The following is a 17,668-nucleotide window of genomic DNA, read 5'->3' on the forward strand; positions in this document are numbered from 1 at the left end:
TGGTGTCACCCCCTGTGATAGTGTCACCCGGTGCAGCCCGCACCCCCCTAGTGACACCACTGCCAGTCTGTACTGCTGGTCAGGGGCGTATTTACCACAAGGCAAACAAGACATTTGCCTAGGGTGACATTTTTCAGGGGGGCAGCGCCGCCTCCTGAAAGAAGGGATGGAAGAAGGGACACACGCAGCATGGGGACCAGGTGGGATCTGAGAGAGGCTGAGGGCTGCTTGATGGTGTATGCAGAGCCTGACTCTTGTTCCTGGGGATGTCCGGAGCTGTGAAGGTGAGTGTCTTCTCTCTCGACGGGGTGGGGTGGCCAGTGTATGGGGGATGGTGGTAGTAGAATGCTCTCTCGAGTGGGGTGGGGGGGCTGTGGTGTTGTTGGTCAATGCCACGCTCTCTTCGTGGGGGGGGGGGGTGTTGGTCGGTGTCAGGGTCTTTCCGTGTGTGTGTTGGGGGGGAGACGAATTTTGTGTTGCCTAGGGCAGCACGAAACCTAAATATACCCATGCTGCTGGGGAGGGGGCAATAAAAGGAAAGTTATGATTTCAGTCCAAATAAGGGACAGTGCCTTCATGTGAGATGTCATCATGCTCCATGATCTTTGTCCTTATTTATCAAAGTGCCTTCCAGAAGATGTCACAGACAGTCTGCATTGTCTTACAGAAACTAATTACATTTTCAATTTTTAACCTTCCTTACTGGAATAAAGAATCTGGTTGGTTGCAGTGGGTCAATACAGCCTGCCCGTGAACCTAATACTCTAAAAATGGGGCTCACCTAAAAGCTGGCAGCTGTTATAGAACTCTCTGTGTAGTGAACCTTCCAATGACTCATCAAGGGTTGTCAAATATTTTCAGACGCTCACAAATAACATGTGAAGGACCCCAATTCAGTACTGTGGTATTGAGACAGCTGCCCACCAGCTCCAATGGGGACAAAGCCCCATTGATTCTCACAGCCCAGAAATCCCACTTGTATCTGTGGCAGTTCCACCATTGGCCCAGCAACGAAAAAGCTTCCAAACCTCTCTCTATATCTGGAGGGCATGTTACAAAATAAATGGAAACTCCTAGCTGCTAAGAGCACCAGCACTATGTATTTCCATAACCTTTGCACAGATGAACCTCCAAATTATTTTCCTAATTCCATTAAAGTGGACTTTCACCCTAAAGGTGTTGTTGAGCTGATCTGCATCCTTCCCCTCCATCTCTTATAAATGGAGGTTTTGTCTTTTTTTTTTTTAAACAAAGTAATTTATTCCTCCGGCGCTTCCGCATTTCTCACCTAGGTGAAAAATATGTTTGGTTCTCCCCACCCCCTGTATGTGCAGATGTGCTGAAGGGCTTCAGTTTCTGAGAAAGCCTCATGGCATATCTTTGCATGCCGACCATCAGCGTAAGCCTGTGCATGCACAAAGACTGCTTCCAAGGAAGTCCAATACTTTCCCTGTCTTTGTGCATGGACAAAAAAAAAAAAATTACTTGCATGAGCGCCAGGGGCGGACTGACAACTCATGGGGCCCCTGGGCAATAGGGGATAATGGGGCCTCTGTGTCCTTGCCCAAACTCAAAAAAGCCTATGAAAAAGGTTCCAGGGGCATCTCATGGGGCCCCCTACTGACCGAGTTTCGAAATGGTCAGTACGCCCCTGATGAGCACTAATGTGCCAGGCAGAGCCCATTGGAATATCTGTGCATGCACTATAATGGCAGGGGGTGAAGACACCTGGGAGGAGGTCTGAAGTTGCTATTTAAGTTTTATTTATAGAAGTGACCGAAATAGGAACTAGATCTCCTAGATTGTAAGCTCCAAGGATCAGGCCCTCCTAACCCTCTTGTATTGAACTGTATTATTGCTGTATTGTCTCCCGTTATATTGTAAAGCGCTGAGCAAACTGTTGGCGCCATATAAATCCTGTATAATAATAATAACTACATAATGTATGGTAACACAGACAGTTCTCCTTTCTAACTGCCCATAGCAACCAGATGTTTAATTTATATTATAATTTTATCCTGTACCCAGTCTGGACCTGCAGAGAGGCAATATAAAGTATGCCATTTGGGGAGTGAATAAGAATTATTATCTAAGTATAGCTACATTTTAAAAAACACAGATATAACATATTGCAGCTTATTAGTCCATAGATGTGGTGATTGCATTTGGATCCTTTTATCAGGCTAAAAATATTTTTGCAAGTACAGAATATACCCATGGACCCTGAAATTCAATATCAAGAAATGATGAATCCTTGTAACTTTCTCTGCACTGAACTGAAATCTGAAACGAAGTTATCAGCTTTCCAAGCAATTATCTGTGAACTACATCTCTTCTCCGTGTGTAATGGACATAAGAAGGGCGAGGTGTTTTGTAGTCATAACACACTTCCTGTCCTAGGGTGACAACAGCGCTCCTCTACAGCTATAGAACAGTGCGTGAGCATTGTCACCCTAGGGCAGGAAGTGAGTTACTAGCTAGATACCAGGTAAATAGAAAGAGGAAAAAGGCTTTAAAAAAAACAAATGCAGCATTTCTGTTTGAGTTTTATTGTGCTTTAAATCTAAACTCTAGGCATGAAAACTTTGGCTGCTTTCATACTGATCTTGCGCTTTTGTGTAAAAAAGAAAAAAAAAAAAAAAAACACCAGAAGAAAAGCATGTGATCATTTATTCCAATGGAACTCTTCACACTGATCTGCTGATGGTCCATTGCATTTTTTAAAGTCCTGCTTACTGCATTTTTGGTGCAGTAAAAAAAAAAAAAAAGAAAAAAAAAATACACCACAAGACACACCTCCCCATTGTAATCAATAGAATACATGGCAAAAATGCACCAATGTTGCGTTTTTGTGTCACGTCCTTTAAAAAATGCACCGCAAATGTGGTACAAATGCAGCTAAAACACATATATGTTGTGCGAAAGTAGCATTTAATTTAATTATAATCCTCAGTAGTCACAAAGGATAGATATACACTGTGTGCACCAATGCCCTTATAAACCCAGATATTACCTTGTAAAAGTAGCAGTAACATCACCACTGTGCTGTACGTAGCTTGAGCAGAGAGCGGAGCTGTGGGAGGGACCCAGCAGGCTCCACCCACTACAGGCTGCCTGCAGGAAACTACAGGAGGGGGTGGAGACAAGACCAGTCATCTTGTACAAGGAGATAGAGCTGCAGTGACCGGTCTTTATTATAGGGAGCCCCTGCACAAAGACACTGAGATAAAGTTTCACCCTGGATTACTGCACAGGTCTGGAAGAAATACACAAAGCACACCAAGATTCAAAGACTATGCATGACTCTTGTATTTGGACAATATTTGCTTATCCCGGAGTTCAGCTTTAATCTATCTGATTTCTACCTTTTCCACTCAAATTACAAACTGAAGAACATTTAGTGACAACAGAGGGTGAAATGGCAAAACAGAGACATTGTTATAATATGGAACACAGAGAAGAACATTATTAGTAGCCATTTGAGGAATAGAATGTATATTTTGATGTTTTGGGTATGGTGAATCTTTACTGCCCATTCATAAATTAATCCACATTAATATTTAAAACAGACTATTTCCCATGGATCCTTAACAAGGTTCAATGCACCAAAAACCATACCGGGCTATTTTTTCGAAAACCCAGCACACTACAACACATGCATACTCATCAATTAGTTGGGACTTGGGGGCATAGTTTACTGCACTGACTTGTGGTGAAGGCCCATTAGAAATGAATGCATATGCAGTGCATGCTAACAAGATATGTTAACACATGGTAACACGCAAGAGGGTGTAAATCCAAGACAAGCATCACTTGTTTAGTCCCACTGAGAAGCCTTTTCATATTGGCCTCTACATGGCATAAGCAACCTATATACAACACTGACACTTGTACACCTGATAACACTTTTAGGCTGCCCGTATATTATACAATTTTCTTGCACAAATTTCCTTCAGTTTTACCAAAACCATATAAATGTAATATGAAGTCAAACCTTAACCACTTGCCTACTTGGCACTTTTACCCCCCTACGTGCCCAGGCCAAATTTCAGCTTTCAGAACTGTTGCACTTTGAATGGCAACTGCGCGGTCATGCCACATTGTACCCATATGAAATTTTTATCATGTCTTTCACAAATAGAGCTTTCTTTTGGTGGTATTTAAAATTGCCACTAAGGGTTTTATTTTTTACACTATAAACAAAAAAAAATAACAAAATATGAAAAAAATAAAGTTTTTCTTTGTTTCTGTTAAAAATTTTTGCAAACAGGTAATGTTTCTCTTTCACTGACGTGTGTTGATGAAGCTGCACTGATAGGTTGCACTGATATGCAGCAATGATGGGCACTGACAGGCAGCACTAATATGCAGCAATGATGGGCACTGACAGGCAGCACTAATATGCAGCAATGATGGGCACTGACGAGCGCAACTGTTGGGCAGCACTGACGGGCAGCACTGATCATAAGTGTCATGATGATCAGTGCTGATGTCCTCTGTGACATTTGCCGGTTATTGGCCGTACTTTGACAGCGTGAGGAAAGTGCTGCCGATAACTGTCAACTGTATTTACTTTGTGATCTTCTGTGTCATTGGACACAGCTGATCATGTGGTAAAAGGCCATTGTGATTGGCTTTGTACCTAGTCATGTGATCAGCTGTGTCCGTAGGACACAGCGATCACTAACAGCGCCGGGTGTGCGCCACTGGGGGCACTTTCTGGGAGGTCATATGACCCCCTCCCAGAACTGGACAAAGTGGTTAAATTTGTATACATTCGAAGAGGCCCTCGCACTACATAGTTGAACGTAAATCTAAAGGAAATTGAATAAGAAAATGTTATAATGTATGGCCAGCTTAGAGCAGAAATACACTGTATCTGAGCACCACAAACCAAAAGTGCTATTTAATTCATTTTTAATATTCTGGCAGCTCCCCCATCCATCCATGTCCCCATGCTTTATTTTGCTGGGAAAAAAAAAACAACCCCCAGTATTTCTGGCAGTGGCCACCTTGCAAAAGGGCAGATGATTCATGTAGCCTTTACTTACTGGAATCCATCTGCCCTTAGCTCAGGAATGCAGTCAGGAGGGTGTGCTTAGCTAAGAAAACCCCTCCTCCCCTACTGAAGACTCCGGGGATGTATGACATTTGCATGGAATACCCAGAATGCAAACCAGGAAGTAACTAAAGAAATGTAAAAAAAAAAAGAAATTTTAAAACATGCAAATATGATATACTTTCCTATCTATTTACCAATGTTAGCAGCATAAGGATAAAAAATAGTCAATGCTGATTGAGAGAGCGAAGTAGAGCTCTTGTGTTGATCAGTTACATCACCATATCAGGTGGGATACACTGTACTGCTAGTAACCGGGACCTCATCATATACAAACAGCACTCCCTTCTAGGCATCCATTCCCATCCCCCATCTTTACAACAAGCCATAATGTGTCTAAGGGGCTTTCCTGTTCTGCAAGTCTCAGGGTTTAAAGGGCACGTTGGGGGATGTCCTAGACACAGCAACAGTCAGAACACATTATGTACAAATAGGCTGCAGCTATGCACATTCTGGTGAGAGCTACATACTATGGACACAGGCTGCCAACATGAATACCCTACCTATGGGCACAGGCTGCCAACATGAATACCCTACCTATGGGCACAGGCTGCCAACATGAATACCCTACCTATGGGCACAGGCTGCCAACATGAATACCCTACCTATGGGCACAGGCTGCCAACATGAATACACTACCTATGGGCACAGGCTGCCAACATGAATACACTACCTATGGGCACAGGCTGCCAGCATGAATACACTACCTATGGGCACAGGCTGCCAACATGAATACACTACCTATGCGCACAGGCTGCCAACATGAATACACTACCTATGGGCACAGGCTGCCAACATGAATACACTACCTATGGGCACAGGCTGCCAACATGAATACACTACCTATGGGCACAGGCTGCCAACATGAATACACTACCTATGGGCACAGGCTGCCAGCATGAATACCCTACATATGGGCACAGGCTGCCAGCATGAATACCCTACCTATGGGCACAACCTGACAGCATGAATACCCTACCTATGGGCACAGGCTGCCAACATGAATACCTTAAGGACATAGGCTGCCAGCATGAATACCCTACCTATGGGCACAGGCTGCCAGCATGAATACCCTACCTATGGGCACAGGCTGCCAGCATGAATACCCTACATATGGGCACAGGCTGCCAGCATGAATACACTACCTATGGGCACAGGTTGCCAGCATGAATACCCTACCTATGGGCACAGGCTGCCAACATGAATACCTTAAGGAGATAGGCTGCCAGCATGAATACCCTACCTATGGGCACAGGCTGCCAGCATGAATACCCTACCTATGGGCACAACCTGACAGCATGAATACCCTACCTATGGACACAGGCTGCCAACATGAATACACTACCTATGGGCACAGGCTGCCAGCATGAATACACTACCTATGGGCACAGGCTGCCAACATGAATACACTACCTATGCGCACAGGCTGCCAACATGAATACACTACCTATGGGCACAGGCTGCCAACATGAATACACTACCTATGGGCACAGGCTGCCAACATGAATACACTACCTATGGGCACAGGCTGCCAACATGAATACACTACCTATGGGCACAGGCTGCCAGCATGAATACCCTACATATGGGCACAGGCTGCCAGCATGAATACCCTACCTATGGGCACAACCTGACAGCATGAATACCCTACCTATGGGCACAGGCTGCCAACATGAATACCTTAAGGACATAGGCTGCCAGCATGAATACCCTACCTATGGGCACAGGCTGCCAGCATGAATACCCTACCTATGGGCACAGGCTGCCAGCATGAATACCCTACATATGGGCACAGGCTGCCAGCATGAATACACTACCTATGGGCACAGGTTGCCAGCATGAATACCCTACCTATGGGCACAGGCTGCCAACATGAATACCTTAAGGAGATAGGCTGCCAGCATGAATACCCTACCTATGGGCACAGGCTGCCAGCATGAATACCCTACCTATGGGCACAACCTGACAGCATGAATACCCTACCTATGGACACAGGCTGCCAGCATGAATACCCTACCTATGGGCACAGGCTGCCAGCATGAATACACTACCTATGGGCACAGGCTGCCAACATGAATACCTTAAGGACATAGGCTGCCAGCATGAATACCCTACCTATGGGCACAGGCTGCCAGCATGAATACCCTACCTATGGGCACAGGCTGACAGCATGAATACCCTACCTATGGGCACAGGCTGCCAGCATGAATACCCTACCTTTGGGCACAGGCTGCCAGCATGAATACCCTACCTATGGGCACAGGCTGCCAGCATGAATACACTACCTATGGGCACAAGCTGCCAGCATGAATACCTTAAGGGTATAGGTTGCCAGCATCAATACCCTACCTATGGGAGTTAAATGCCAGGGACACAGGCTGCCAGCATGAATACCCTAGGTAAGCTACATGCCATGTGCACAGTATGCCACCATAAATTCCCTAGCTCTGGTAGTTACATGTTAAGGGCAAAGGCTGCCATCATGTATTCCCAAACTACGTAAGCAACATGCCATGGGCACAGGCTGCCAGCTTGAATGTCCTAGCTAAGGTAGTTACATGCCAGGGACATAGGCTGCCAGTATGAATACCCCAAGTAAGCTACCTGCCATGGGCACAGGCTCTCACCATAAATACCCTACCTATGGTAGTTGCATGCTAAGGGCAAAGGCTGCCATCATGTATTCCCTAACTATGTAGACTACATGCCATGGGCACAGGTTGCCAGTATGGATACCTCGCCTATGTAAGCTACATGCAATTGGCACATGCTGCCAGCATGAATACCCTAGCTATAGGAGTTACATACCAGGGGCACAGGCTGGCAGTATGAATACCCTAGCTATAGGAGTTGCATACCAGGGGCACAGGCTGGCAGTATGAATACCCTAGCTATAGAAGGTACATACCAGGGGCACAGGCTGGCAGTATGAATACATACCAGGGGCACAGGCTGGCAGTATGAATACCCTAGCTATAGAAGTTACATACCACGGGCACAGGCTGCTAGCATAAGTTTCCCAACTGTGTAATCTGCATACCATGAGCACATGCTGCTAGTATGAATACCTTAGCTATGTAAGCTACATGTCATGGGCACATGCTGCCAGTATGAATGCATGCCAGGGGCACATGCTGCCAGTATGAATATATGTCATGGGCACATGCTGCCAGTATGAATGCATGCCAGGGGCACAGGCTGCCAGTATGAATGCATGCCAGGGGCACAGGCTGCCAGTATGAATGCATACCATGGGCACAGGCTGCCAGTATGAATGCATACCATGGGCACAGGCTTGAATACCATGGCTGTAGAAGCTACATGTCATGGGCACATGCTGCCAGTATGAATATATGTCATGGGCACATGCTGCCAGTATGAATGCATGCCAGGGGCACATGCCAGTATGAATGCATGCCAGGGGTACAGGCCTTTAGCATAGTTTCTTCAATTATATAAGCTGCATACCATGGGCACAGGCTTGAATACCCTGGCTATAGAAGCTACATGCCATGGGCACATGCTGCCAGTATGAATACCCTATATAAATAGGCTACATACCATAGACGCAGGGTGCCAGCATGAATACCCTGTCCATAGGAGTTACATGCTATGGGTACAATCTGTTGCGTATACATCGTCTATGGGAGGTACTACAATTTTTTCCTGAGCTGTCTATTTTTATAGACCACAGACTTGAGGAGTGATAAAGGAAGCCGTAAAACTTGCTTTTGATAAGGGGTGGTGGGGTGGGGACAGGCCAGTGAATGGTCTGGAGTGAAGTCCAGTACAGCAATATCATGATGGTCTGTAGGTTTGCTCCAGTGAATGTCAATAACTGCCGTAATCTGTTAACCATTTGATAACTGACATTCCGTTATGATCATGATCTTTACTAACGATTTGTGTTCTTTTTGAACTGTATCATATGGTACTCCCGCCTCCCCACACACACAATACAATACAATTGTTCCATCCATTCAGTCAAATCAAATTAGAATGCATATGGGGTATTCTGGCTGTTTTTAAATGCTTTTCAGGTTAAATAAAATAAAAATTCCAGTTAAGGTTTTACATTTGTGCGGCTCCTCAAATGTATTTTGACAAAACCCTTTCATCTGTCTTCAACTGAATCCAAAACTGGTAACTGAAAATTATACGTGAAATGAAGCTTGCATATAAAAAACCGTCAGTAGGTAGCTCCTTATTGCAGAAGGGACATGCGATGTCTGTTCTGGAATAAGACACACTTACCTGCTTGCTAACATTCTTCACATTGGGTGCACTATGTGCGCAGCATGCATTCCCAGAATCCCAGATCACAGTGGCTGTACTGGAATGACTGACTCCTATGCACATGGCTGGGATCATGTCATCCCCACAGGCCAATCAAGAAGCCAAAAATATGAAATCCGTCAACGAGGGTCATAACTGAGTTTAGTTACGCCTTAGAGAAGGTGAACCTCCTAACAGAGGTACTTTATTTATTTATTTCAGGTACTTATATAGCGCCGTCAATTTTACGCAGTGCTTTTACATATATGTTGTACATTCACATTGGTCCCTAACCCTCAAGGGGTGTACAATCTAAGGTCCCTAAGTCACAGTCATACATACACATACTAGGGACAATTTAGACAGGAGCCAATTAACCTACCAGCATGTCTTTGGAGTGTGAGAGGAAACCGGAGTACATGGAGGAAACCCACGCAGACACAGGGAGAACATGCAAACTCCAGGCAGGTGGTGCTGTGGCTGGGATTCGAACCAACGACCCTAGTATTGCCAGGCAGAATTGCTAACCAATTAGCCACTGTGCTGCACTGTACTTTAAATCACTATTGCAATCAAATGGCGATTGAATCTGGTTTAAATTGATGAAATACTGTATTACTATGTGTATAGCTAGCATCTGGCTTGAGTATCGGTTGTGGCTGTGGGAGAGTGAAAGGCTCTAGGTGGCAGGTGCCATCTGTGGCTGTGCAGGGGTTAGCAGCATTTGGTTACAGAGCAGGGTTAGGGATGCTCTCCAGTGTTCTATTATTCATTGTCTATGGTGATCAATACTATTATTAGGTTACAGTAGATCAGCTGTGGCTTTTAAAGGGTTAATAGCATTAGGTAACAATCCGGTGGTCCTGAAAGGGTTAAAACGTAGGGTATGTGTTATGGAAGGTCACTAATGCTATGTTATTCATTGTCTAGGGTTGTGGACGAATCAATCCGATTTGGTTACATTATATGAGCTGTAAAATGGTTAGTTGCAATGAAGTGACAGTGCTGTGGCTCTGAAGGGGGTTAAAGTGGCTGTAAACCCTTACCTATACCCAGTGAAGTGACTGGCCTCAGGTGACACATAGAAATTAAAGTGATTCCAAAGGCTTAACCTTTCTTTTTTCTTTTAAATAACAAACATGTCTCTACTTACCTACTGTGTGTAGTGGTTTTGCACACAGCAGCCCGGATCCTCCTCTTCTCAGGTCACCTGCTGATGCTCCTGGCCCCTCCCTCCTGTTGGGTGCCCCCACAGCAAGCAGCTTGCTATGGAGGCACCCGAGCATGCGCACTCCCCACCCGCTGCTCCATGTCTCCATTCACACGCAAAGCTGTGGATCGGCCCCGCCCCCTCTCTCTTCTCATTGGCTCACTGGCTGTAACTGAAAGCAACAGGAGCCATTGGGCTCAGCCAATAAGGAGAGGGAGCCCCAGGATAGCGGAGACTCCAGTGCACATTGCTGGATCAAGAGGGGGCTTAGGTGAGTATTGGGGGGGCTGGTGCACAGAGAAGGTTTTTTACCTTCATAACTAGACTGCATGAAGGTAAAAAACCTTGAGCCTTTACAACCACTTAAAAAAAAAATCCTCCAACGTCAGTTGTACCTGTTTATCTGCGGTCTTTTCTTCTCTACATCTGTTCAAAGTGCTTAATTTATACAGCTCGTCTGAGCTTCCAAAAAGCAGGGAGCAGAAAGCTCAATGAGAGCCGATTGGAGGAAAGGGCCACATCCTCCTTCACACAGGAGCAGAGCTGAGGCTGCCAATCACAGGCTGCTGGAGCCCCCTCCCCATCTTTTTCTTGGTGTCAGGCAAACTGGTCAGAAGTGACAGCAGAGCAATGAGGCAGCAGACAGAAATGACACTTAGTGCACTTAACAGAGACAAGTACACACTATAGAGCGGGGTGCTCAACCTTTTGAAGAGTGAGGGCCAGTTAAGTGATTTGTGTCCTGGGTTACAACGAACTATGGGGCTTTACCTCCCCCCCAAACTACAAAAGTAAACAAGCCCATACTGTCCTGAGCCTCCTATAAGGCCACGTTTACACTGATATGCTGCACTTTATCTGCCATCACTCTCCAGGCTGCTAGAAAGGATTTGAGGCGGAGTGCACTGGGTATCACTCCACCTGGGACAGGAGCTGGCATCACAGAGGAGGCATCGGCTTATGCTGCTCCTGCTCCCTCCACTGCCGGCACCGATTCACTGCACTCTGATGCTCTGGATCACGATCATGATCAATGGGTTGCCGACCCCGAGTGTGCGTTTCCCTGCTTTGAGGTTGCGGGCCACAGGTTGCGCACTCCTGATATAGAGGGATCAACTTTGTTCACAATTCATGTCTGAAGTTTACAACCACTTTACGGTATTTGTTATAGAAGACATGCTGGTAGGTGAATTGGATCCTGTCTAAATTGTCCCTAGTATGTGTGTATATGAATGTAAGTTAGGGACCTTAGATTGTACGCCCCTTGAGGGTTAGGGACCTTAGATTGTGCGCCCCTTGAGGGTTAGGGACCTTAGATTGTGCGCCCCTTGAGGGTTAGGGACCTTAGATTGTGCGCCCCTTGAGGGTTAGGGACCTTAGATTGTGCGCCCCTTGAGGGTTAGGGACCTTAGATTGTGCGCCCCTTGAGGGTGGTTAGGGACCTTAGATTGTGCGCCCCTTGAGGGTTAGGGACCTTAGATTGTACGCCCCTTGAGGGTCAGGGACTGATGTGAATGTACAATATATATGTAAAGTGCTGCATAAATTGATGGCGCTATATAAGTACCTGAAATAAATGAATAGAAGGTCACAATTGTTAGACTATAATTTATGGCTATAGACAGATGAATATAATAGCACAGTGAAGGTGCAGGGTTTCCCCTAGACGACTAGGTTCACACCTATGCAGGTTGCGTTTGAGCAGTTTCTGTATTGTGTTTTGTGCTGTGTTTTTTGCACCTGCGTTTTTTCAGGGGGGTTTTCGTGTTTTTTTAATTTTTCTTAATGCTAAGTAGATTTAAAACGCAAAATGCAGCAAAAATGCAATACATGCTTTTCTGCAGCGTTTCCTTTGAAGTCTATAAAACCAAAAACACAGCTTTTTGTGTTCAAAAAAGTCACTGACCCTTTCCAAAAACGCATCAGGTGAAAAGACGCAGATGTGAACATGTCCCATAGGAAATCATGTTAAATGGACCATACTGCATTTCTGCAAAACTCTGCAGAAAACACTTAGGTGTGAACCTAGGGTTACTAGCAGTTTCATACGGGATGCAATTTAGTGCGTTTTTTTATCAACATGTCCAGTGTTTTCCATGGATTCCAATGGTGCTAGTTCACACCAGTGCAGACAACAAAAGTAGAACATGCTGCATTTTTTCTGTATGAAAAGTGCATCAAAAAATGCACAGGGACGCATGTAAATACACAAGAATGCACATATCCTGAACTGAGATGAAGAAAAAAAAGGGGGAAAAAGCACCAGAGCGCATCAAAAACACGCATGCAGAAACGCACATGGAGCGCAGACATTGTGATGTGAACTAGACCGGTTTTTTTCATGCACATTGAAGTGCGTTTACATGCGTCTTTCCTATGTGTTTGCTTGTAATTCCTTTGAGTTCAAAAACACATCTGGTGTGAATGGGTTAATATGATGAAGTGACAGTGCTGTGCCTCTGAAGGGGATTACTATGGAAGGTCACTGATCTTGTCCTGTACCCCTGACCTGTGTTGGGGGGTCACACGTTGAAGGGTTAATCCTACTACCAGCAGTGAAGGGGTTCACCATAGGAGATGAATGGGAAGAACTGCAGGCAGTGATGAGAGGGATGCTGGTACACAATGGATCTCCCAAGCTGTAATGTCTCTATGGGGACACAATGTATCAGCACAGGAAGGATATGGGTATCTCTTGTCTTGTACGGGGTCATTACACTGGGATTGTATGGGGTTAATGTGGGGGATGGGCGGTGCCAGCCACTCCCCCTGTACTGATCGATGATCACTGACCTCCCGGTGATCGGTGCTCCCCCTCCGCCCGGTGTCCGGCACTCTCCCGGCTCGTCCTTGTTTGTGCTGTCCTTTGACAGCGCCGGATGTGACGCCCGGAGGAGGAGGAGGCCGGGCCCCCCGCACACACCTCCCGGACCGGCCACTATCACTGGCTGCACCCGTGGAGGAGGCGGAGCCGAAAAGGCGGGGGGCGGTACACTGTGCGCGTGCTGAGGGGAACGGTACATCGCTGTGTGTGCATATAGGGAGGGGGGAATCCTGACATCGCTGTGTATGGAGGGAGGGGGGAATCCTGACATCGCTGTGTATGGATGAAGGGGGGAATCCTGACATCGCTGTGTATGGAGGGAGGGGGGAATCCTGACATCGCTGTGTATGGATGAAGGGGGGAATCCTGACATCGCTGTGTATGGATGAAGGGGGGAATCCTGACATCACTGTGTATGGATGGAGGGGGATACTGACATCACTGTGCATGGAGGGAGGGGGAATCCTGACATCACTGTGTATGGAGGGAGGGGGGAATCCTGACATCGCTGTGTATGGATGAAGGGGGGAATCCTGACATCGCTGTGTATGGATGAAGGGGGGAATCCTGACATCGCTGTGTATGGATGAAGGGGGGAATCCTGACATCGCTGTGTATGGATGAAGGGGGGAATCCTGACATCACTGTGTATGGATGGAGGGGGATACTGACATCACTGTGCATGGAGGGAGGGGGAATCCTGACATCACTGTGTATGGATGGGGGGAGATACTTACATCACTGTGTATGGATAGGGGGGGGGGGATTGAATCCTGACATCACTGTGTATGGATGGGAGGGGGATACTGACATCACTGTGTATGGAGGGAGGGGGAATCCTGACATCACTGTGTATGGATGGGGGGAGATACTGACATCACTGTGTATGGATGGGGGGGGGGGGGGATTGAATCCTGACATCACTGTGTATGGATGGGGGGGGGGATACTGACATCACTGTGTATGGAGGGAGGGGGGAATCCTGACATCACTGTGTATGGATGGGGGGGGATACTGACATCACTGTGTATGGAGGGGGGGAGTACTTCTGACATCACTGTGTATGGAGGGGGGGATACTGACATCACTGTGTATGGGGGGGGGATCCTGACATCACTGTGTATGGATGGGGGGGGGGGGGGGATACTGACATCACTGTGTATGGATGGAGGGGGGATACTAACATCACTGTGTATGGATGGAGGGGGAATATTGACATCACTGTGTATGGATGGGGGGGGGATATTGACATCACTGTGTATGGATGGGGGGGGGAGGATACTGACATCACTGTGTGTATGGAGGGGGGAGTACTGACCAGGGGCGGACTGGCAACTCATGGGGCCCCCGGGCAATAGGGGATCATGGGGCCCCTGTGTCCTTGCCCAAATTTAAAAAAGCCTATGAAAAAGGTACCAGGGGCATCTCATGGGGCCCCCTACTGACCCCAGGCCCTCGGGCAGTGCCTGAGTTTCCAAATGGTCAGTCCACCCCTGGTACTGACATCACTGTGTGGAGGGGGGGGATACTGACATCATTGTGTATGGAGGGGGGGGGGATACTGACATCACTATGTATCGATGGAGGGGGGATGCTGACATCATTGTGTGTATGGAGGGGGGGGGATACTGACATCACTGTGTATGGGGGGGGGGATACAGACGTCACTGTGTATGGATGGAGGAGGGATACTGACATCACTGTGTGTATGGAGGTGGGAGATACTGACATCACTGTGTATGGAGGTGGGAGATACTGACATCATTGTGTGTATGGGGGGGGGGATACTGACATCATTGTGTGTATGGATGGGGGAGATACTGACATCATTGTGTGTGTGGAGGGGGGGATACTTGCATCACTGTGTGTGTGTGTGGAGGGCAATACTGGCATCACTGTGTGTATGGGGGGGAGCAGGAGCGGACTGACAGCTCATGGGGCCCCCGGGCAATAGGGGATCATGGGTCCCCCAGTCAATAGGGAATCATGGGGCCCCTGTGTCCTTGCCCAAACTCAAAAAAGCCTATGAAAAAGGTACCAGGGGTATCTCATGGGGTCCCCTACTGACCCCGGGCCCTCGGGCAGTGCCTGAGTTTCCAAATGGTCAATCCGCCCCTGGGGGGGGGGAGAGGCTAACATCACTGTGTATGGAGGGGGATACTGTCATTACAGTGTGTGTGGAGGGAGGAGGAATCCTGACATCACTGTGTGTGGAGGGGGGGGGGGGGGTATCCTGACATCACTGTGTGTATGGAGGGGGGGGGGGATTACTGACATTACTGTGTATGGATGGGGGAGATACTGACATCACTGTGTGTGTGTGGGGGGCAATACTGGCATCACTGTGTGTATGGGGGGTAGATACTAACATCGTTGTGTGTATGGGGTGGGGGGGGACAATACTGACATCACTGTGTGTATGGGGGGAGATACTAGCATCACTGTGTAAGGGGGGGGGGGCGGGGGCAATTCTGACATCACTGTGTGTATGGAGGGAGGTTCCTGACATCATTATTTGTTTGGGGGGGATAGTGACATCATTGTGTGTATATGATGTGGGGGTGGAGCCTGACATCATAATGTGTTTTGGGGGAGGGGGACAGTGACATCACTGTGTACAGGGCGGGAGGGAATTATGACAAGGACTGTATGTTGAAGGGGAGAAAATACTATCAGCAGTGTGTAGGGAATACTGCCATCTCCGTGTGCACGTTACGTGATGGGACGATGCATTTTCTATGGGAAAGTCCTAAGTGTTGTCATCAGAAGAGGACTGGAAGGAAACCTTTCCATGGGGACACTTGTTCCAGTGATAGATGTGTAAGAGGGTGATTGGTTCAATGGGGAGAGATATGCTGTTCTGTCTTTGGGATGGGAAGTAAAGGTTAATATCCACAATAGGACGCAGATTTTCTGGAGCAGGGGTCTCCAAACTATGGCCCGTGGGCCACATGAGGTCCACAGCTGATGTTCACAGTCTCTGCCCCACCGCCCAACAGAGTAACTGATGTAAGGAGGGACTCTGATTAGGACATTAATATAAAAGGAGAATCTGGTGAGGACATTGCGGTAAGGAGGGGCTCTCATGGGAACACTGATGTATAGGGGGGACTCTGGTGAGGGCAATGATCTAAAAAGGGAAACTGATGTAAGGGAGGCTCTGGTGAGGACACTGATGTAAGGAGGGACTCTGCTGGGGATACTGATGTAAGGTAGGCTCTGGTGGGGACACTGATGTAAGGAGGGACTCTGTTGGGGATACTGATGTAAGGAGGGACTCTGTTGGGGATACTGATGTAAGGAGGGACTCTGTTGGGGATACTGATGTAAGGAGGGACTCTGTTGGGGATACTGATGTAAGGAGGGACTCTGCTGGAGATACTGATGTAAGGAGGGACTCTGTTGGAGATACTGATGTAAGGAGGGATTCTGATAGGGGGACTGATGTAAGGGGGACTCTGCTGGAGATACTGATGTAAGGAGGGACTCTGTTTGCAGGGGTCTCCAAACTATGGCCCGTGGGCCACATGAGGTCCACAGCTGATGTTCACAGTCTCTGCCCCACCGCCCAACAGAGTAACTGATGTAAGGAGGGACTCTGATTAGGACATTAATATAAAAGGAGAATCTGGTGAGGACATTGCGGTAAGGAGGGGCTCTCATGGGAACACTGATGTATAGGGGGGACTCTGGTGAGGGCAATGATCTAAAAAGGGAAACTGATGTAAGGGAGGCTCTGGTGAGGACACTGATGTAAGGAGGGACTCTGCTGGGGATACTGATGTAAGGTAGGCTCTGGTGGGGACACTGATGTAAGGAGGGACTCTGTTGGGGATACTGATGTAAGGAGGGACTCTGTTGGGGATACTGATGTAAGGAGGGACTCTGTTGGGGATACTGATGTAAGGAGGGACTCTGTTGGGGATACTGATGTAAGGAGGGACTCTGTTGGAGATACTGATGTAAGGAGGTATTCTGATAGGGGGACTGATGTAAGGGGGACTCTGCTGGAGATACTGATGTAAGGAGGGACTCTGTTTGGGATACTGATGTAAGGAGGGATTCTGTGGAGATACTGATGTAAGGAGGGACTCTGCTGGAGATACTGATGTAAGGAGGGACTCTGCTTGAGATAATGATGTAAGGAGGGACTCTGCTTGAGATAATGATGTAAGGAGGGACTCTGCTGGAGATACTGATGTAAGGAGGGACTCTGCTGGAGATACTGATGTAAGGAGGG

General features: G+C 47.3%; 1 protein-coding gene across 1 annotated transcript in view; it reads right to left on the reverse strand.

Moving 5' to 3' along the window:
• PPARA (peroxisome proliferator activated receptor alpha) overlaps nt 1–13,520 on the reverse strand; it is a 99,129-nt gene extending 85,609 nt beyond the window's left edge. The window contains exon 1 of the mRNA XM_089680759.1: nt 13,398–13,520. The gene's annotated coding sequence lies outside the window, so the exon portion shown is untranslated. The remainder of the gene's footprint in view (nt 1–13,397) is intronic.
• Between the last annotated feature and the right edge of the window lie 4,148 nt (nt 13,521–17,668).

This window comes from Staurois parvus, unplaced genomic scaffold, assembly GCF_062004578.1.
Source record: "Staurois parvus isolate SC_StPar_1 unplaced genomic scaffold, SC_StPar_1.0 ptg000249l, whole genome shotgun sequence".
NCBI lineage: Eukaryota > Metazoa > Chordata > Amphibia > Anura > Ranidae > Staurois > Staurois parvus.